At 41.1% G+C, this 22,597-nt stretch overlaps 1 protein-coding gene and 1 long non-coding RNA gene across 5 annotated transcripts in view; one reads left to right on the top strand and one right to left on the bottom strand.

The window, feature by feature from the left end:
* The window catches only part of SYBU (syntabulin), a 464,609-nt gene that overhangs the window by 438,304 nt on the left and 3,708 nt on the right, over positions 1-22,597 (bottom strand). The window lies entirely within an intron of this gene.
* LOC138497834 (uncharacterized) overlaps positions 1-22,597 on the top strand; it is a 172,569-nt gene that overhangs the window by 65,322 nt on the left and 84,650 nt on the right. For both annotated transcript variants that reach the window (XR_011278652.1, XR_011278653.1), the window contains exon 2: positions 17,129-17,245. This is a non-coding gene — a long non-coding RNA (uncharacterized lncRNA). The remainder of the gene's footprint in view (positions 1-17,128; positions 17,246-22,597) is intronic.

A 22,597-nucleotide genomic window follows, 5' to 3' on the forward strand; every position in this document is an offset into this window, starting at 1 on the left:
GAATTAAACCAAGCGTTGTTAATTGCTTGCTTCACAAAATATAAACAAGACACAGTATATATGTCAAAGGAAATGTATAATTATTGTAGTTGGACACAGACACATTTTGTGAATTTTGCCAACATGTTTCACTCTATGCAAGCTTTTTAAGGTAAAGTTTAGCGCATAACAATATTTTATAATTTGTACATAGTGTACATAACATGAAATGTATTTTCTAGTGTATAGAGATATGGCTAGTTGATAATCTGTATTATTTGATGAGTTTGTCCATTCTGACCATAAGCCTCTAAACCTGATTTATTGAAGGACATTTGAGGACTTCCTCAAAAACAACCTTTTGCTGGACCTCTTATTTTCACCTAAGTTTTCATCCTATACCTTGACATCTACTCTTAGCTTGCAGTACCTGGACGAAAAGTAAAGATAATACATTGTTACAAAACAGTGTTACATTTGTTTATTTTTTAAAACATGAAGTAAAACCAATTTTGTGATTTTTGTTGTTTCTTTTTAACTTTTTTTATGTGACGTGGACATTAATGCTAAATTCCATATTTAGCCGCTTTAGTTTGACTCCTTAGTAGAAGTGAGGTCTATTTTTTAACCAGTTTGTATGATATAATACCATAATATCCTCATCACTTTTCAATTTGGCTGTTGTTCAGTTAATAATATAGGGAACGTGTTATCTGGCACTAATTAACATTTTCTGATCTCAGGTAAGGAGTGGGAAGGGAAGTCCTGGTCCTATGACCTTATAGGTGGCCTTTGACACCATTAGTCATGGCAAACTATTTTGCTCTCCAAAGACAGTGCGATAATGGGGATCTAGAATGTGGTGTCCCAGAAGCTTCCCTCTTCTCCTCTGTGCTATGTCATATCTATGTCTGACCAATGTGCAATCTATTGAAAGCACACGGGAGAAGTGTAGCAGATAAATGAACTAATGTACCACTCCTTCACATTTCATTTGTGCCCGCATCCATGAGGCATGATCACTCTGTTTTTTTTAACACTGGTTACTCACAGTGCTTACTCAGTTCTTAAAAAAGCTACTGCGTGTATCCTTTTTGAAATTATGTGTAATATATATAATGTGTGGTAACGTCCTAACTGACTATAGTCTGAAGTAATTTCCTCCTATGTCTTCATGGGCAATGGTGGGTTTGTGTGTGGGCGAATAAGGGGTTGTCAGCTATGTAGTGAGAACTCCCTTGCATCTCCTCCTGCAACTCATCTTTAGCCCTGCCAGATCTCTTGTGTCCTACATTTGGTTACATGGGATTATTGTGACAATTGTGGTGTGGCAGAGATTCATGTACTGTAGACCTAGTCCACATTGTCAAAAGCCACCTCCTCCTTCCCCTACCTATAACCCTTTGCCCAGCTTCAGGATAATTTATTCCAGTTGGGCAGTATCATTTAGCTGCCTACTTCCTCTGTCCAAGATGGGCCTACATGGGTTTTTTGTGGAATGTCTGACAGGGAGTATGGTTATGTGGCCTTGTCTGGATTACTTGGGCAGAAGCCCTATCCTTCTTCCACTCCCCAACTTACTTTGTGCAGGTAAAGAGAATCTGTGAAGAATGTTGTGACAAACCACACTTTTTCTTGAGAGAACAAACACAGAATTATCTTAAAATGGACATTGCATCAACTTACCCCATGCCCCATGCTAACATATCTATGTGGTGGCTTCACCAAACACAAAGTAAAGTAACGAACTAAATCCAAGATGGCCTGGGCTGGTTTATATGCCTGTCGTTTTGAAAGTAGCCAGGGAGCAGAAAAGGATGGGAAAAGGACCTGTGCCCGAAACCCCAAAGACAATAGAATTTGAAAGAAAGGTGAGAGGAGCCCCCTACCAATCAGGCGTCAAGAAGGGGAGTAAAAGAGGAAGGACAGTGAGTCATTATTTGGAACAGGAGGTGGAAGCATTGAGCTTGGTATTAAGCAGTATGGTCTATTATTTTTAAATGATCAGTATCAAAAATATATGAACCTGCTTCTTCCACCTCTTCTCTTGATCATTTTTGACAAGCATTGCCTGTCATTACTTTACATTTGTGCTCTAAAAGCACACATTTAGGGGCACCCTTTCTGCAGGACATGTACCCATCTTTTAGGGAAAGGTGGGTATATAAACCCACAAGCACCTCTCTTTCCAAATGATATGCTTTAACAGGAAACTAATGTTCGCAATTACTAATAGAACCTTTCACTTAGGAGATCATGTCCCCAATGCTTTCCCTTACGAAGGTCCCACACCCACATCTGACTTACTACACGCTGTACTTTAACTGCAGTGTACCAAGCACAAGACTAAAAACATGTTTCAGACCCTTTTACATTTTTTCCACTTTGTACTGTCTCATTGCGTCATGTAAACAAGTACATATACAGGTAAATGTTGTCATGATTCACCAGATCTCGTCACTTCTCCCCAGATGGGAGCCCTTCCCTGTGTTGCTAAGGAGATGAGCCCACTATGCAACATTCCCCTCAGAGGTAGCGTATAGTAATACCTCGCAGGGAGAGAGTCCCCTCTTGGGGATAGGGACTCCTGTTTCATCCAGGAACTCCCTATAACATTTTCCGAGGAGATAACCAGAACAACAACAACAAAAAATCTTTCCTTCAAACCAGTCACTGTTTGTTACTGCAATATTATCAATAACCAACCTTCATCTACCACTCATACTGTGAAGAAGAAGATTAGGGGAACCATGAAGAGTAATCAGTGGTTGGCAGCCAGCCACACTGAGACGAAGGAGATAGAATGAGACATAACAAATACACATTGGAAAGAAACAAAGGACTGTGTGCCTATGCTAGGGAGGGCCCAACGCTTCCTCATTAAAACCAAGAAAGGACCAATGAAAGACGGGGCAGAGAAAGCAGTAAAAGGACACAGAGCAGTCTGTTGTCGGACAGACACTTGGGACCTGGAAAGGAAAGAAGAACCAAGGAGACAGGAGCTCAACTTGGGTGTCAGAAGAAGACCTGTAGGCAGTGGCGTGACCCAGAGAGGGTGGACCGTGTGGTCCTCTAGTGACACCAAGTTGAAGGAGGAAGGAACGGAAGCCCATGCAGCTTGTGTAAGTCAGACAAAAATGACCCTGTAAGAAGAACTGGTGATGCCAGCTCAGTACAAGAGTGGTAACAGGAGCAGTGGGAGATCTGGGTGGAAAAAGGGGCGAGAAGCTAATGAAGAGTACCAAGGGACTCTTATTTTGATCGGGTAACCCCAAATCCTCCAAGTGTGGTGACAATGCCTACTTTTAGGCTAATCAATATACTATAAACAACAAAGGCAATAATTCAACATGTAGAACCTACTAAAACATCCACAAACAAAAAGTACATAAAATAATTTTATTGTGTTACAAAATATATATATATATCCATATATATAACACAATATAATGAAACATCATATACAACAATATAAATATATACCATTAGAAGTGTCCAAACTTCTATCAACACATTAAATTAAAAAAGACAATTCCACTAATAACCTATATCCTGTCTTGACACCAAATCAGAATCAGGGATAAACCTAAACACTGAGTTTTGATTTTCACCCACGTGATAAGATTCACGCCTGCACCCAACATGTTTCTGTCACACTGCACAAGTGATCGACATTCTTCAGTTGCGATAACATGAAACTTGTATCTCCTCCACTCGTTGGTGATGCAAACAGCATGTAACCAGCAGCAACGTGTACATTCAACCCTGTGAATGGAGGCTGGGAAAATCCTCACAGCGGGATGTCTTATTATTTTTTTTAATAGCACGCTTAATACTTGAATTCGGTTTCTAAGCGCAGATCCGGGGTTCGAACCTCCGGGATTCGAACCTCTGTTGCTCTGCGTGGTCTTGCTTCCAAGACCAGCACTGCACATGCTGATGATATTCAGGTGTTGGGGGCACTCTGAGACCATCTCACAAAGGCATTGTTGCTTAAACCATGTGACGGATACAACCAGCCACTGGAGGAACAATAGCAATCTGTGATTGAATATTCCTAAACAGAATTCCTGCCTCTTGGATCTACAATTGAATTAAAGTTTCCATTCAAGGTCCCAGAATGTGAAGCTTTGTTTTGAAAGTGTGTGTCCTTGTTGACAATCACTGCAATGCTTCTTTCCCAAATTAATGTAATGATGTTGTGCGGTAAAAGACAATAATCCCTTTATCTCTAAAGAGGATCTGTGTACATCCATGGAGCTCTGCCTCTCTACTAAATGCGATTACGTTAATGCCATTTCCGAGACAATTCGAGTTTACCAGATCCTCTGTCCACACATGTTTCCAAACACAGATGCCTGCTTGCTGCGGGCCCAGAAAAGATGTAACCACACAACCCAGGCATCACATAAATTGAGTACACAGAGGGACCTTTGACAGTGTTTAATGTTAGGGTTCAAGTGCCTTTCAGGTTTGTGCCTAAGCTATCCAAGAAATCAAGTGGCGAGGAACCGTGGGATGCAAGTCGTGACAGGCCTGACCTGAGAGTACAGCGAGCAATAGGAGCTGCGCACGTTCGCATCTTCTACCTGGCCTGACATGTATTTTGTTTATCACTGCAAGTCCTGAAAGAGAGAATTTGATCCCCCAGCAGCTAAGCGAAATACAAAAGATTTGCTTAGTTAGCAGGGAGTCTGCTGCTGCCTGGCTGTTCCCCCACTTTAGCTGCCTGCTTGAAAGGTCTTGCACGTTGAGGCTAGCTACTGAAACCGGAAGTGTTACAACTATTCATGATGACCTTTTTAAAATCTCGTTTTGGGGTGTTCTGGTGGCACATGTACGGGTATCTTTTATCACACATGGAATATTTGTAATGACTGATTTTAAACCACTTAAAAAAACACCTTTTTGTCGAATTGGCTTCTAATTTTCTGACTGGTCGTTAATGAATATGTTTGTCTTTTTTTAATCTCATTTAAAGAGGTCTAAAAGACTTAACTGTTTTGATATTTGGGCTTGCAATATAACCATCCTCTACAGAGACATCAATTCCCCAAAGTACCAGAGGTTGAGGAAGTGACCTCACACAGCAAATATCACCACAGGAAGACACGTCAAAAATCTAAGAACGCCAACAATAAGTGTAAGATTAAGAAAATAAATAGTTCTCAAGCAGACAAAAGACTGTTTCAGCTGGCAAAGATTTATGGAGTGCTTCCTCAATATCCCACGAGAGTACCAACATGATATAAGAAGGGCATAACTGGCAGAGCCATCTAAAACCAAACGAATGGCCTTCATATGCCATTCCAGTCTCATATGCAAAGTGGAGTCATGAGATGGTAAATAGCACTTTACCTGGCCAGGAGGCAGAATAACATGCAATGTGCGGCGTCAAATGCCCAAGTAGTGCCATCTATTGCCGTTTAAGTTTCAGATGGCAGGTTTAGCCATTATGTGCAAAGTACAGCATCACTCAGCCATTTTATGTCTGGCAAAGCATAATAGTCATCCTATGTTAAGTACAGCCCCAAATCCCAAGGTGCTGCCATCAGATGCCATGGGTAGCCACATGTGCCCAAGCACTGCTGTGTGCCACTGTGCATGCTATCCCCCACCATGAGCGACAGTTTTAATAACAATGTCCCATAGACAGAAATCTGAAACAGTGCCCAGGGTGAACATTGTATGGCAGAGGGGCAACTGGTAGATGTGGGGTTTGGGCTGTGGGAATTTTGGGTGGCTTTGTGTGTGACAATGGTGCATTTAGGGGTAAATGATTCAGCTTATTTTTTCTTATATTGCCAACTGACCTGAATAATTCCTTGGTGGTCTAATGTTTTCAATTGATGGAAATATGGCACGTTGACTTCAATTGATTTGCCAAGGGTGATAATTGGTAAAGTCTAGTGGTTGCTGTCTAAACTCTAGTGTCCTGGCTTCACTGTCTCCAACCAGGACCCTATTTCCTCCAATCCTGCCTGGTCTGTCAAGAGGAGAATCAGGTATCAATTTAAAAAAGTTAATATGCAAGGAACTAAACCACCTGCTAATTAAACCCAACAACCCAATATCTTGGGCGGAACAAGCATTGCTCTCTTGTTTTGTCCTTAGCATTTATTACCATTTACTAGTGCTGTAAATATTAGATATAAAAGAATAGTCCTAGGCGCCCCTGTGCGTGAACGAACACGGCTAAATGACCTGTTCTTTGGGAAGGTACCCATTAGAGAGTCTGCAGCCACACTTTAGCTCACTGTACCTTTAACACAGAAGGGAAATATCCATTTGCATATCAGTCTTTGTCCCACCAACATGGGCGGAGCACTGAAATGCTATTGCAATTCGCTTGTGTACAAGAGGACCAACAGAAACCCAAGACAGGTGTTTCAGCCTTGTTTGACCTCATCAGTGAGGTGGAGCTTTGCCTCTCTGAGCACAGTGAGCAAAGGGTCCACGTCTGGATGACCCTTGGAAACTTAGGATGACTAAACCGAAGTCCCTTAAACAATCAAAAAATAGTCATAGGTGCCCCTCTGCGAGAACGAACACGGCTAAATGACCTGTTCTTTGGGAAGGTACCCACTCGAGAGTCCGCAGCCACACTTTACTTTACTCATTAGGACGTGTTGATTCTCACAGAGGGGCGCCCGTACCTCCTTTTTCTATGTTTAAGGAACTTAGTGTTGGTCACCCTAAGTTACCCAGGGTTATCCAGACGTGGACCCCTTGCTCACTGTGCTCAGAGAGGCACAGCTCCACCTCACTGATGCGGCCTGATTTGGTCGAACACGTGTCTGGGGTTGCTGTTGGTACTCTTGTTCAAAGGAGGATTGTCTATCATTTCGATGATAGACTACTCAAGTGGCTGGGACAAAGACTGATATGCAAATGGATAGTCCTCCTTTGTGAAAGGTACAGTGAGCTAAAATGTGGCTGCAGACTCTCGAATGGTCACCTTCCTATAGAACAAGTCATTAAGCTGTGTTCGTTCTCGCAGAGGGGCGCCCGTTCCTCTTTTTCCATATTAGATTTTAGTATTATTCTACTTAATGGTATTGAAAAACATTGGATATTGGAAGTCAGAGCTGGCCCTGCTGGGATTTGAACCGCAGGAAGAATAGTTTGTCATCAATAACTCACCATTCCTTTCTAGACGCTGCACTTAAAAGAGAGCAATTTCTACAAATTACTTCAGAACATTGAGATAAGTGCTTTTCACAGATTGCAAAACATTGTCACACATAAGACACGAAAAAAGACAATAAACTGACATATGCAAAAGTCATACACACACATACATACACACACAAGTTCACACATACAAATTGTATGCATACTTAGACAGTTCCATTCACAATAATAATTCGTAAGACTCAATGCCGGGTGTTATTGTGGAAACGTTTTGTTTGTTGTGCAAAACAGTTATTTTGAAAAAGAGTAAGGGGCATCTGATTATTGTTTCTTGTTTCTCTGTTTTGGTTCTTGCTATGATTTAATTGATGTTTAACAATACATTTGCATGTTTGGAAAATTCAAATAAAACGATTCGTTGAAAAAACAAAATTAAAGAGTAAGGGACAGGAGTGTCAAAACCAAAGTTATTTCTTTAAGGTAAATAATTTCACAGAGCAAAGCAGACGTTTGGCTGAAATAAATCAAATTGTAACACTCTGTGCTTGGGACAGTGGCCACAGGCACTGCCTCTGTGACAGGGGATTGCAGAGACTGCGCAAGGGGAAGCAAGTTCTTCTCCTGGAGATGCCTAATTGGCATCCATGATCCGCTAGCACCTCGAGAGTTAGCTATTTAAGCTCACACTCTACTCTTTGGGTGAGACAAAGGGAGGCTTCTGACTTGCTGCTGCCTGTGAACGTCTAGATAAAGCATTGCATGAGATTGGTTACATTTTTTTGAGCTATTAGTCCCATCCCAGCTCTTGCCATTCTTGCAGAAAGCTTCTCAGCTAGTTCCCGTTGGTCGTCCATTTTCCATGAGTGGGGATCTATTGCCACCTCAGCTAAGCTTCGCTCCTCCCTTGGTCATGTTCAGAAGGCTGTTAAATACCCAGATGCTAAAACAAATCTTACACCTTGTCGTGTTTAATTTGGTCCTTGGAAACAGTATATGCTGAAGGCATTGAATATTCAATTTATACAATCTTTTGTACCACTACCTTGCATCTTTTTCCACAGGGATAGTGCCATAGACCTGTATTTCAAATCAAGCAACTGTTTTGTGACACTACCTTGCATCTATTTTTACAGGGATAGTACCATAGGCATGCTTTTACCTCCACTCGAGTTAGGTGCTGTTTCTCTCAACTCAAATCCCTGCCCTTCTCCTCCTTCTCCTCCCTCCTCCTCTCTACGCCCGCCTACATTGTATTCCATATAAGAGATTCACCTGCACGGACATCATACTCAATTGCGGCTGCTCATGGCTCCTTTGCCTCACTCACACACCTACCTTCCTTAGGGTTGAGGCTGCAGGTCCTCTCCCATGCCGAGCAGCTCCAAGTTAGAAGGGCACTCTGGTGCACCAGAAGCCTGCTCAAAGTTAGAAGGGTACTCTGGTGCACCAAAGCCTTTCCACACCATCATCCAGACCCCACACTTACTTACCACCTCTCTCCCTCCTTGACCTGCACCCCCAGGGGAACACACACCCCTCCCGTTGGCCTTTGCAGATGAATCCCCTGCCCCTGCGACCGAGAACTCCCACCAGACCCTCCCTCATGGGTGAACTATCACTCCCAGACGAGTAGGTGGGGTCATCGATTAGTCACATAAGAAGTCAACAAGGCAGGACAGCGCATGCACAGAAAGGATTCCAGTCGATCTGTATGATATGATCGGTGCTTCCTCATCGCAACTACATATCAGCCATGACTCACTGGTACGTATCGCACTCCATTGTACGGAACATAGCAATAACACTCCAGGGCACGGCCACCCACTCACATTTATCTGCAGAAATCAACTACTCAAACTCATATCGCCTATCACCTCTGCCACTAGAATGCAGCTAAATCCCACAAAGAAATGTAGTCTAGCTGGGCACATAATCAGTCTTCCTTGACTCGCATACTCTTCCGACAGCCCATCACAGCACCCATCCACTAGCCAGATCTCCATGGGTCGCTAGATGGTACTTAGTTGCCAAGAGGTAAACCCCTTTTCATAGTGAAAATGGTCTTCGCAAGAGTTAAAGAGTCATCCAACTACACTGTGAAGTTGTTAACTATCAAGTGCTATAAGAAACAAGTACAACATTGTCACCTGAAGCTGAAAGAGTGGCACATATGCTTCTGGGTAATTACTTGGGCTGATAACTGACAAAAAGGTGGGAACAAGCTGGGGAAGGGGAACCTAATGCTTGTGAAGAATACTCTGAAGTAGAATACAACCTGTGGTGGGAAAGTCTGCTGACGCTAGAGAACAGAAAGTCTTGTGAGCAGAAGCAGGTTGTTCTCATGGTAGTTAGACAGACCGAAGAGGCAAAGAGGCTGCTCCTTTTTAGAAAGTCACTAAAAGGAAGAGTTCCTTGCCTACCTGAAGAGGTTGAAGTGTCCTATCTAAGCCTGACTATCTATTTCAAGTACTGGGCAGTAGTAGTAATACTTGAACTGTCATGGTATATTAAGCTGTCAGTGGATGTCACATTAAAGTGGTTGAAGCAGTATCATACTGTGGGACAAAGGTGACTATTCTCATAGTCCAAACAGCAGAAGTGTGGTTGTTAAAAATAGAAGCCATAGCACAAAGAAAGCATCCTAACACATTTACCAAATGTAAATTTGTAACTGAAGAAGTCTTAAAGAATTATGTATTATTACCATATGGAGAATATTACACCTTCTTTTGAACTGTGGCTAATTATCTTGAAGAAGACACATTTATCATGGTTTATGGTCATTGCATCGAAAACTTGGCATCGAAAATGTTACCATCAAATGCATATTTTTGTTTGGTTTTTGGGGGTCCCTTGGGGGTCCCTCCCTCCCTCCCCACAACACCGTTTTTTTACCTAAAGACACCACAACGAAAATTAACCCTTTACCACCCCCATATATGCATTCGGCGATCAAATTTTTGATGCATTTTTTTCAATGGAAAGTGTTTCGTTGAAAATGTTTTCGATGCAATTACCAGATACCATTTATCATCATAACCAGGATTACCATTGGTGTGATTTCTTTTCTGGAATTTGCAAAGGGATCTTTTCATCCTGGAATAAGAGTTGTTACCAGTGGATTTTTGTTTGTTGAATGTTTGCTTTGACTCTGAACTTTCAAGAACTGGTTCAAAATCTTTCTTTTCTATTGTTGAACATTTTTGGAGTTGACTTTGAATCCTGGGGAAGCGATCTTACCCAGGACAGAAGAAGGCCATTCAGATATGTGTTGATATTGTTTTTTATATTGTGTTGCTAAATAATTTCTTTTGTATGCTTGTTTAGTGTGAGGGCCAGTTCACCCATGCTAGAGAATATTCCCTTAGCCTCTAGACTACGTGGGGAATTCCTCTGTAGAGTAGGGCAAGCAAGGTATTTTCTTTATATAATTTCTTTAATAAAATAGCATTTTTGGAGAAAACTACAAGCAGTTGTCCGCTTCGCATTAATGACCCCTCACAGAAGGTTAGCCCTTATTCTTTAATAAACACATGTTGGAAATGTCCCCAGAGTGTTCACATCTTTATTCTGACTCGACACTCTAAAATACTCTTTTCAATTCTCATACCTCGGACTGCGGTCCTATAAGGGTGTTAATCCACAATGCTTTGAGGCCATATCAATGGCATTAGGTGCTATACAAATGCCATATAACATAACATAACTTGTCGAAGACCGGTTCACGGGCTTCCCCCTCTTTTCTGGTTCCTGGTGAACTGGGTTTCTCCATCCAGAATGTCCAGGAACACCTCTCAAGCCATCTTCCTGCTTCGAGATTCCACAGTTCAACTCTGATACATTTCTCCTATGATGCTTCTGTAACAGGAGTATTAATTCCTTCTCTCCAAGGGGGAAGCCACCCCCTTTGTACATAGGGAGGTGGGCCTGCTCCACAAGACCCTGCCTAGTAGTCTGGATAAGTGAGACCTCACTGGGAGTGACTCCCACTTAGGGGACAAGGACTCCCATTCCGAAAGGGTAGTCCCTATGCGGGACACTTTATCTACATACATGGGACTGCCTTGCATCCAAAACACTGTCTTCCTTATGTTTGGTTGTAGGTGATGTGGAAACTAACACGTTATCTGAAAATAAAGCAGATATCACTTTAAGAAGAATAGAGTATGAAAACAGGACAAGGAGGCCCAAATGGAGGAGAGAGAACGGTAAGCAAGGGAAGCCCCCAGGACATCAGAATGCGAAGGTGAGGCGGAGCTGAGCTCAGCCGCGGAGGCTGCAGCACTCTGAGATACAGGGAAGGCAATTCGGAGATGCTGGAGGACAGGCTGATCGCATGGCAGAAGAATTGTTGTCAGGACAGAAGCAGAGGAACAGTCCGAAGAGGTGGCGTGACCAGCGAGGTGCTGTGGTCAACCAAAGGCCCTCCTAACTACACCGAAACCTGGATGATGGGAAGCGAGGAAAGCTTCCACCAGCCCATGTTTGAGAAACACAGTGAGTTGCAGGAAACCCGAGACCTGAGCAACTGAGAGACAAAAGGTGTAGAGAGTAAATTCACCTACCAAAGCATGAGCCGAGTCCTGCAAAGTCACCCGTAGCTAATACAGGTACAGACGTATGCTGGAGGAGCAGATGGCTGCTGGGAGAGCATATAAATAGGGAAAGAGACTGTAATTGTGATACATGTAGGAGCAGAATAACAAGTAAGCAGAAACTGGTGTCTGGGGGGATATTCAAAAGCCTAAAGCAAGGAAAACGTTGTGAATCTATAAGTGGAAACAAATAGAAACAACTATTGGGGAGCGGGGGTGAGAGAGAAAACCCCAAGAATTGATTTCAAGAGAGACAATTGTTAAAGAGTGGGGAGACGCCTTTAAGAAAAATTGTGAAGCGTATTGGGTGTTAGGAGTACACAGTGAAGTACACCAAGAAAGAAGAAACATGATAAAACCCTCTCAGAGAGGGGGAACTTTAACCTAGAGCAAAAGGAAGGTGTTTAATAGCTTACACTGAGAAAAACAATGTTAAGGGTCACTTGAGATGGAAAACAAAGCCAACAGTTGGAAAGAGCTACATTAAGAGAGGAGATCCTCCTAAGGAGTGATTTTGCAATACAAGAGAAATCTACATATAACAGACTTGTGTAAAACCAGAAAACCCTGGAGGAAGCCTCTAGACAAACAGGCAAAGGGGAGGCCACTGGAAGAGAAAGATTCTTTTGGGCCCAGTTCAGTTAGTATTAATAGTGGTAGGTTCAGACTGAGGACATTTTTGATTTCTGGGTTCCTGATGACAGGCAAGCACCTTCGTTTAATTTAGTCAGGTAGGGAAGTCCTTAAGGCGGTAGGGCAAGCTAAGCCTTTTCTCTTATTGAAAATAAAGCACAATATCCGTGTTGTATCCAACTTCTTCTTCCAACCCACCACATATGCTTTTAGAGGGGATGTAGACCAGTTGATAGAAGTTGGGGACCGGACTATCCACTAAATGAAATCCCAACAGCTAAAAATCCTACTATGGCCACCGAACAGTCTATAGGTTTTAATTTACAAAGTGTAGAAGACATACTAGTCCCACCGAATGAGAGGCAATTAATACTCACAGGCTTAGTCTTGTACCACTCCCAGGTACCTACATTAGACATGCCTCAAAATCAGAACTCACATGGAAACATGGCCTGGTCATCATGGCGGGGGTGATAGATCCTGACTTCAGAGGCGAAGTCAGGGTCTTATTACACAACCATTGGAGTAGTCCATATACTGTTAAGGAGGGGAGAAGATGGCACAAAGAACAGACATTGTTCCCTCTTCCCCATGAGGCTTACATGGAAACCGTGTGACGTAGTTGATTGTGTGGTTCCACATCCTTGAGATTATTTTCACCCTTTTCTGTCTTATTAAAGTTGATTTGGATATTAGTTATGTGCAGCGTGTGCACTGCACATGCACACTAGTCTTGCCCCTGAATATGTTGCTTTCACCTTCCTTTGGCAGCAATCTACATGTGTTCCACACATGTCCATATCTGCAGCATAGCCTTTACCTGTTTTCTGCCAACAGCAGGCTTTGTCTATTGTAAGTACAAATTTTGCAAATGCATACTTGCCTTGCAAATAGGGATGCACTAGCAGGATCACGTACAGTAGGAGATGTGACAGAGCTATATTTTTTGGATGTTGAGATATATGTTGGTAACACCTATCTAGAGACCAGGATCTACACGAAAAAGACTGACAGGAACAGCCTGCTGCTTGCTACAAGTTTCCACCCTAAGAGAACTGTTGACAGCGTGTCGTTAAGCCAATTCCTGCATTACAGAAGGAATATCTCTGAGAACACCAAGTATGAACGCCAATCGTCATTACTTGAGACTAAATTTAAGTCAAGAGGTTACAATCAGTCGAAGATCACTGAAGTGGTGAAGAAAGTCAGGGGCACGGACCGAGAGACGCTACTGATTCCTAAACCACCTAAATCGGGAGAGCCGTTAGTTTATGTTACCACTTATTCAATGCAGAGCACGAAGATAAAGAGGGCAATCCAAAAGAATTGGGCAATGCTAGGAATGGACCCACAATTACAACATCTATTTCAAGAACTGCCTACCTTCACATACAGAAATAGTAGGTCTTGCGCAAGAGTTTGGTCAAAGCAGAAGTACCATCTGCTCATACGCAGAATCTGTTCAAGGGAACCATCCCTTGCTACAACTGCCAGCACTGTGGTAATATCATCAAAGGCAACAGTATATCACACCCTCATTCTGGCAAACTGATCTTACTCAGACACTCCTGCACTTGTGATGCCCAAAATGTGATTTATGCGTTAAAATGCCCCTGTGGCCTTTATTATGTGGGCATGACCACCAGGAAAGTGAAAACGAGAAGGTCTGAACATAAATCTAATATCCGCACCAAGACTAAAAGGTCCCCTGTATCTTCACATTTTGAAGAAGCACGACACACCATTGCACAACTAAAATGTGTTATTTTAGAGCAGGTCACAATGGGGAGCAGGGGCGGGGATGTGCAGCGGAAATTGTTACAACGAGAAATCCTATGGATTTAACTTTTGGACTCACTTAGCCCTCGAGGCATGAACACTGAGTTTGACCTTATGTGCTTCGTATAACCCTGACATGTCAGGCTCCCAGCTTAAGAAACTTGATTTTTACTTGAATGTACATGTATTTCATGGATATGTGTTGTATGTGACCATTTAAAATTATTCACTGTGGCAGACTGACTTGTGTCACACAGCCTGTATGGAGTTTCTCTGCCTGTACTTTGGTGTTTATATGCCTGTGGAATTTAACTTGAACATGTCACACAGCTCTTTTGAGTTTCTGCACTTCTACTCTGTTTACCATATGCCTGTGGAATCTACTTTCATTTTTTGCACAAATGTGCCAGAGAATGTGGTTATACCATCTACTCATCTAGATGGAGTTGACACTTTATCCCGTGAGGATACGTATGAGCCCGCCTATTCCCCAATCTAGTTGGAGTATCTGACCCCTTTATTATATCTCAGGTAGTCAGTTTACCCCTTGACACGCTATGGGGGCACCCCGTGGATTCTTTGAACCACGGGCATGCCCCCAAGCATGTCCTCTAATGCAGACTCCCGACTGCATAAGTGTTACCGGAGGAACCTCACTTTTGGAACACTCTATTGGCTCCTCGCTGATACCTTCGGTCCGCGGGTCGTCCCCATGTACGCCCGTGACTGCCTTTTTTCCTTCCACATTACTTACCTGAATTGGCTACCTTTTGGCTGACCGAATTTACCCCCCCTGCACCATGGGGGCACCCCGCGGTTTCTTTTGGGCTGCGGTTGTACCCCCATGCGCGCTTGAGATCACCTTACATCTCCTTGAGCATTAGTCCCCTATGACTTTCAGGGTATTCTGATCCTTATGTTGGACACTTGTAAGCTGGGGCTTCTTACGACGCTTGTGCCTGCGCGGGGTTGTCAGGACGACGCATAATGCTGCAGATCAGTCGGGCCGTACGTTCTGCTGCGGCTTGACTGAACTGAAGTCCTCGCGTCTCGAGGTAAGTTCGATGCGGGTTTGTGTGCGCACCTGCCTGAGGGACAACAACCTCTTTGCTGTTTAGAGATCACAGTGTGAAGGACCTTGTATTTTAAATCGATTTAAATCGATGTTTCAATTCTCTCCGCCGGTGTATACACGGAGCAGCCTATGGGCTTCCTCCTTCTTCATTTAAATGCTGTTCGAGCTTCCTGCTTGATGTTCATGACTTTCATGATAGTACGGATCATGGCATAAGAGCCTTCCAGTCTATGGAAGTACTTAGCTTTATTTATTTATTCCCCTACATTTTACAGATATAGCCGGTATCTCCTGCTAGATTGTCTTCACTATGCATTCTGAAGGCTGCCAATTACATACGGGTCATTTTTGTTTGCTTTAGAACCTCTATTGACCACACTCTACCTTTGCCCAGTCCTTTGGGACTTTTGCCAGAAGACTGGGTAAGTGGATGGGTGTATTACATCTATGTTTGAAATTAATTTAATTGCTCTTGGGACTGTTGTAATTTCTTAGTCCTGAGTCCTGACATTCCCCTTCTTCTCCTCTGTACGACTTTTAGGTTACTCACTGGACCCTCCCTTTGTTTCAGCGAGGTTAGTGTATCTTACTTACCTTACATTTCTAATGGATTTGAATATAGAAACTGAGAGTTTTCACTGAATAGATTTCTATCCCTATTACCCTGTCGGGTCCGTTATATGAACACTATTATGAATAGGAACAGTGAAGTCCATACCCTGAAGATGGTTCTATGAACCGAAACGCGTCGGTTATCTTTTGATACCCAAAAGGGACTTTTCCTGGAAATTTATTTTGATTGGATCTATTGATTTATGAAGTGACAAATTTGTTGAGACCTGTAAATGATTTGCACAATGCCTGTTGTTGTAAGGCATTTCCTTTGTTTAAAATGTTCCATGTTCTGTATGTAATATTGACATAACATGCTCTATGTGTGAATAGAGGACACTTTGCAAATCTGATTTCCTCACTTCAAATAACTTTTGGACTTGAATGATTAAAATCCAAGAGTTAGTTCTATGATCTAGGTTCTGGTTTATCTATACATTTGATATTGATGTGTGACGTTTAATCTTGAATGTTGTATCGCCAACAGCCTTTTTGAGTCAAGTAAAGAAGAGATTAAGATACGCTTGAATTTAAATACCCGCCAATTCGGCAAAAATATTTATGAAAAACGTTTATTTGTGATTAGGGACTGTAGTCCCCTTGGAGTGCATTTGGGCTTGCTGCGTAGCAATACACAGCTCTGGTTCTGTTCGATTTGTCTATTTTAAGTACATATTTTGCAAATGCATACTTGCCTTGCAAATAGGGCCGCACTAACAGGATCACGTAAAGTAGGAGATGTGACAGAGCTATATTTGTGGATTGATACAAACCGGTTCGAAGGGCCATGAATCCCATGATGAGTAACGCGCCAAGTAGAGGCTCCAAAAGTGCACAGCATACAAAAGGCTGAAGGGGTTGTATTTGAGACATCTGTAATCTCACAATGCTATTTCTTTTTTTTGGCAAACATATTTCAGCTGCATTTTCAACTGTGTTGCCCCCTTGTTTTGCCATTTATGGGAGATTTCATGTGGCTGATTTTCATTTTTGTCTGCACAAATGGTAGGCTATGTGGATATGTGCTCTTTCTAACAGAGTAGTATAATTTGTATATGCAGTTCTAGCCAGCTTTGGAACGCGTCCAACGTGCATCCTTAGTACAGCTTGTTATGGGCAGTCAGTCGACTCCAACTGAGGTGTAAGCTGTTCATTTAGTAATGGGTTCTGTAGCTCATATTCGAAACGCATTTTGCTACTTGTAGTCTTAAATTCTGGGCTGGGTTAGGTTAACATTTCAAGTTGCAAGCTAATAGTTAGATAGAAACATACCACAGCAGTAGATTTGCATGCAAATTATTGCCATTTCTTTTTTAATCAGATTATGAAAACGGTTTATCTTCAGAAGATCCAAGTCTTCTTCATCAAAGGAATGGAGTGCTGCTACAGCACCATCTAAGAAGACATATTGTGCTGCTTTCAAAGAGGATTGGTTAAGGTAAATTATCAAAGATGAGAGATTTTTTAGTACAGTGCTGATGTGGGTCTGATTTGCAGAGTATGTGCAGAAGCAAATGTTACTGGCAAACTTTATCCAGGAAAGAAATGGGCCGATGGGTGGAAATTGGGCTACATGAAATGCCATTGACTTGGAAAACACCATGTCCCTGCTGTACAGGCTCTCGGGCACAAAGATTCTACAGGGAAAATGGGGTTTGGATTGCATAGTACGTGAGAGTTAATAGATTGGCTTGGTTGAGAGACAACGGTCCAAGCCTGAATGAAGTGGTCAAAGTTCTACTGCACAACGTATTGCTAGCAATAGAATTAAACACTTCTATGCTATCCATGCAAGAAATCCACAATCACATAGCACACTACACCAAAATAGCAGATAGCTGGAGAAGTACAAATTATTTGTTTGAATTCCTGGAGTCCATGAGCAGCGTAATCAGATCTGAAATCATGCCAGAAGTTTGCAATGCTCCATTTCATACACATTATTTATGAAATTATTTATGAAAACACAGATATTTCAGTCAGTAAAATGTCAGTTATTTACTTTAAGAATAGATCTCTTGTATCAACACCACATGCAATGTACAGAAATGTGTTTGGTGGAAATGTCATGTTAACGTCTTGTAATGCAGAGTTTATCACTTCAGCTATTACTCTGCCAATGGTCTATATCTGCTGAAAATGGTGATGTTCACATCAGATGGTGCATCCGTTATGCTTGGTAAAAGAAACAGTGTTGCTACAAGGTGTAAACAATCTATTCCACATTTAATTGAGCAACTCTGTGAAGGGGTGGCATCGGAGATGCTTGGAAAAAGGTGCCAATAATCAGGGAATTAGAAACCTTGTTAAGAAAAGTTTATTATGTGTTTTGCAGATCTCGTTTCAGAAAATTGAAATTTGTAGAATTCCCATCAATCATTATCAAATACTTTTATTTGGCATCCCCATAATAAGTGCAACACAACAACAATCACAATGAATACATAAATACATTGAATGTGATGCTTCGTCATTTCAACTCCTCAATGAAGTGAGGTGGTTATCAAGACATTTTGCAATGAATTCATTAATGTGCATTTATGAGGTGCTGCTAAAATAATTTGATCAGGAAATGAAGGAGGAAAATTATCTTATGGCAAAATACTGTTTCAAGAAACTGTCTGACCCCACTTATCACATTTCTTCGGCAGTGTTAAATGATATTCCTTGTGATCTCGCAGACTTGTCCAAGTTACTCCGAAAAGCAGTCATACCACAATTGAAGCCATGCAGTTTGTATGAGGCAAGATCAACCAGATATGTGGACAGTACATTGGCTAGGAAGTCTTCTGGTGTGGCACAGTTAGAGATCTGATCTCAGCATACTCTCATAACGAGAAGGACTTCAGTACCGGATCTTGTTTTAGTGGTTTGGTATGTGAGCATATGGAGAAAAGGTTTAAAGAAAATGAACTGAAGGACTGGGCCAGTTTTGATATTGATTCACAAGCCACTCAACAATGCAGCTTTGAGTTTGGAATAGAAAATGTTAAGTGTCTTGTTGAAAAGTACAAAGAAATATTAGATCAGACCTTTGCAAGATTGTGGATTCCATTGTTATGAAATACAATACCTTGAAGTATGTGGTTCTTTAAAATGTTTCCAAGATATGATGAATTCCACACTTCAAAAATGCTATGGAGTACAATGTAGTACTCATGGTCCTATGTGCCACATTTCAAGCCTCAAGGATAGGGTGTGAGTGAGGGTTCAGTCTCAAGAACAGCATTAAGACAAAATTAAGGAATCGACTGGAGGAACGACACCTTGACATGCTCATGCGAAGAAAGGTGTATATGTTAAATAACAAAGTGAATCTTCATGATGTGTATTAACCCTGGAAGAGCGGCAAAAACAGGAAAGGGAAGCATGTGAATCAGGGGGAGTCAGAGGAGAGCTCCAAAGACTCAAGTGTTATTAGTGCTACGGGCACTGCGAGTGGCAGCACCACTGAACTGTATTAACCACTGCTGCCTCTTCATCAATTCTGACACTTTGTTAGGCCTAACTTCGTAGATACTGACCTTTACAGCTTATTGATGCTTTGCTCATCAGAGAGAACTTTGTCTTTAAAAAAGAAATGCTTATTAGAAACAAGCTTTCAATGTAAACGTGACGATGCTGCTGAAATATTACTGATAGTTGGACTTTAGCAAATGGCAGTTGGCATTTATGGAATTCACAACCTTTCATTTAAATGAAAATGTGCAGATTTGTCTTTTGTCTTGGTAGGTATTAACATTAGCTTCAAGAGACAACATATGGCAAAACTGGTGGTGCTCCAGTTGCTTTCCTATCTGATGACAAATATGTTTGTTTACTGTATTATTTACATAATCGTTTTATTTTCTTAATTGACTGTAAAATTATATATTTTGTGATGTGCTCCCAGTCCCACTTCCAAGTGCCAACATTTTTATACTTATTGTTCATGTTGAATAAAAAGTAAACATAATACACTAAAACCTTCCTTGTTAGAGGTTTGTGCTTGATGGACATCTGATTTGGTTGTACAGGTGACTAAGTGACCACTTTAGGAATCAAATGATGCAGGTTTCACCCTATTCTTGGCAGACTTTCTAAGACTGTCGTTTTGACTTCCACCAGGTACAATCTGACCTTACATGATTTAGTGGCATTTAACCATACCTCTCACGTTAAACATCTTAATCAATATTCATGTTATATCGTTCAACCAATAAAAAACATTTCCTTTCTATTCCATATGTTTAGTTAACTGCGAGAATGCAGGAGCTACGGATATTAATTTGTGAGGCAGAATCTGTGTGCCACCAGAAGAACCAGACTCCCTTGCTGTAACTATCATCATAAAACTTAAGATCTTGCCAAAACAAGTTAGAGGGAAAATTGTGTTGCGACATTATTTCCTATTACAAGCGACACGTGACTTTAATTTCTTATTACATATGAGTTCTGACATCAAAACTCACTAGCATCAAGAAAATGATAAACCGGCATTTATACAACTAAAACACTCTTTTAAATCTCTGAGGATTAATGTGCCATAGAAAGATCAAGGCAACCGGTTGAGTGTTTTGTACATCCACAACACCCTTAGGCGGCTTTGAATATCGTTATAATGTACTTTTTTTTAATTGGGTTATAATCATCTTTTAAATACCAAAACAAAGAATGCACACAAATTACAAACTTTCTCTTGTAACTATTTTAACTAGCAATGTAGTGTGAATGGGTTTCATTGGAAAGTTGCAGGTGACCCTGCATGTTACATAATTGCATGGAGATGAACTTCATGAACCTCGTGCCTAGAAACACTTGTGTACAGGTCGTTATAAATTACTTCTTTTTTTATTTTATTTATAGTGTATTTGGTTAATTAAAACCTTAAACACTTTACACAATATACACAGTATATAATACAATACAATATTAATTTAACATTCCATATATAAAATACATTTTAAAAAAATAAAGGAAAAGGTTATACATTTATATATAATATATATACCATTAATAATGCGAATACATTCTACCAGGATTCCATAATAGTAACATTCCAAATATTAAAATTCCATTCATCATACTGTGCAATTTGAAATCTTTAAAATATTACAATTAGAATTCATTCCAATATTAAAACTCATCTACGGCTCTTTCCACACCTGTTTTATTAAATATCCCTTCAGCCGCTATTGGTGAAGTTGAAATACTTTCATCAGTCAATTATAAGATTGGTATTTTCCACTTCCATTCCTATACCAATAGTTGCAGGTGATGATTTTTCCCACTCTAGCATAACCCTTTTCCAAATGTAGAATGCAGCTCCAATATACACAATGGGTGTTGCAATGTAGATGGTGGACCAAAATGGATCTTTCTCAATCATACTGTTATCCAAGACTAAATCATTATAACCTGCATCATACCACCCCGTCAATTTATTACATGCAGTAAGCAAATGTCTTGATGTCTCTACTTCTAAATTGCATAATCTGCATAATCTTTTTTCTCTAGGGATTCCCTTCCATGATCCAACATACTCTAGACAAGGTAGCATGTTGAACCTAAGAAGTAAGATAAATCTGTTAAACTCCCTATTACTGACCTTCAAGAAGTAACTGCCTGGAGTTTTAAGAGACATGCCTTGAAGACAATAGGAAGCAAACCTACTTTTTCCCCCAAACTCCAAATTATTTATTAGATCCCATTGAACAGCTTTCTTTTTGAATTTATTATACAAGGGTTTTAAGTTGTCACTTACTTTGGGTAATTGCAGGTGAATCTCTTTGAAGAAGGTTGCTGCAGTATTGGTTAAGTCCTTTAAAGCATTGTTATTATGATCACAATTAATAACTTTTTCCCCATGATTTTCATCAAACTACCATCATTATTTGCATCGAGTGTCATTTTAATGTACAGCTTGCAGCACTTTATTTTCCATAATGTTAACCAGGACATAAGCCCAAGTTCACAATGAATGGCTTCTATTGGAGTGGAATTAGCCAATCTTAATGCAGGTCTCTAAAGCTTGCCTGCTATTTTACCTAGATTCCTCATATATTTAGCTGCTACCGTCTCCAAAGCATACATGGCACAGGGTATGATAAATGATTTATAGATTTCCAGCAACCCTTCTGTGGAATATCCTCCCTTCTCGGATATAAAAGATCTCATAATATTAATTTTTTTTATAAATCTTTTTACCGATTATATCCACATAATGATCTATATGGGGGAGGTTTCTGACTGTCATACCTAAATATGGGTATGATTCCACAACTTCAATATATAGGTTTTCAATTTGCCATTTATATTTAGAAATGATCTTCGTACAACCCTTTTTTCAAAATATTAAAATCTTGGTTTTGCCCACATTGATACTTACATTGTTTTCTTTAGCATAATCATTGACTTCATTTAATAATCTCTGTAACCCATTCGGAGTCGTGTCTATTAAAATCGTATCATCTGCATAAGACAGCCAACAGATGGGTAAATCACCAATCTTAGGGGGGAATGTATTAATGACTTTTCATATCATAACATGAAGCAGCAGGATGAGCCTTGGGATAAGGTTAGCCTTCAGGGCTGGGATGGGCCCCAGAGCCGGGTTGGAACTCAGGGTGGGGATGAACCTTGGAATGGGTCCCAGAGCAGGAATCTGTCTTGAGGAGAGGATCAGCCTTGGAGCAGGGATGGGCTCGGTTGAATGTATGGGCAATCTACTAGCATTATAGCCAACGGGGGCAGGATGGGACTTCGGGCAGGAAGAGGCATCAAGACAGGGATAGCCTGTAGAGTGGGTACT

Source organism: Ambystoma mexicanum, chromosome 5q, assembly GCF_040938575.1.
Source record: "Ambystoma mexicanum isolate Mex_15411 chromosome 5q, UKY_AmexF1_1, whole genome shotgun sequence".
Lineage (NCBI taxonomy): Eukaryota > Metazoa > Chordata > Amphibia > Caudata > Ambystomatidae > Ambystoma > Ambystoma mexicanum.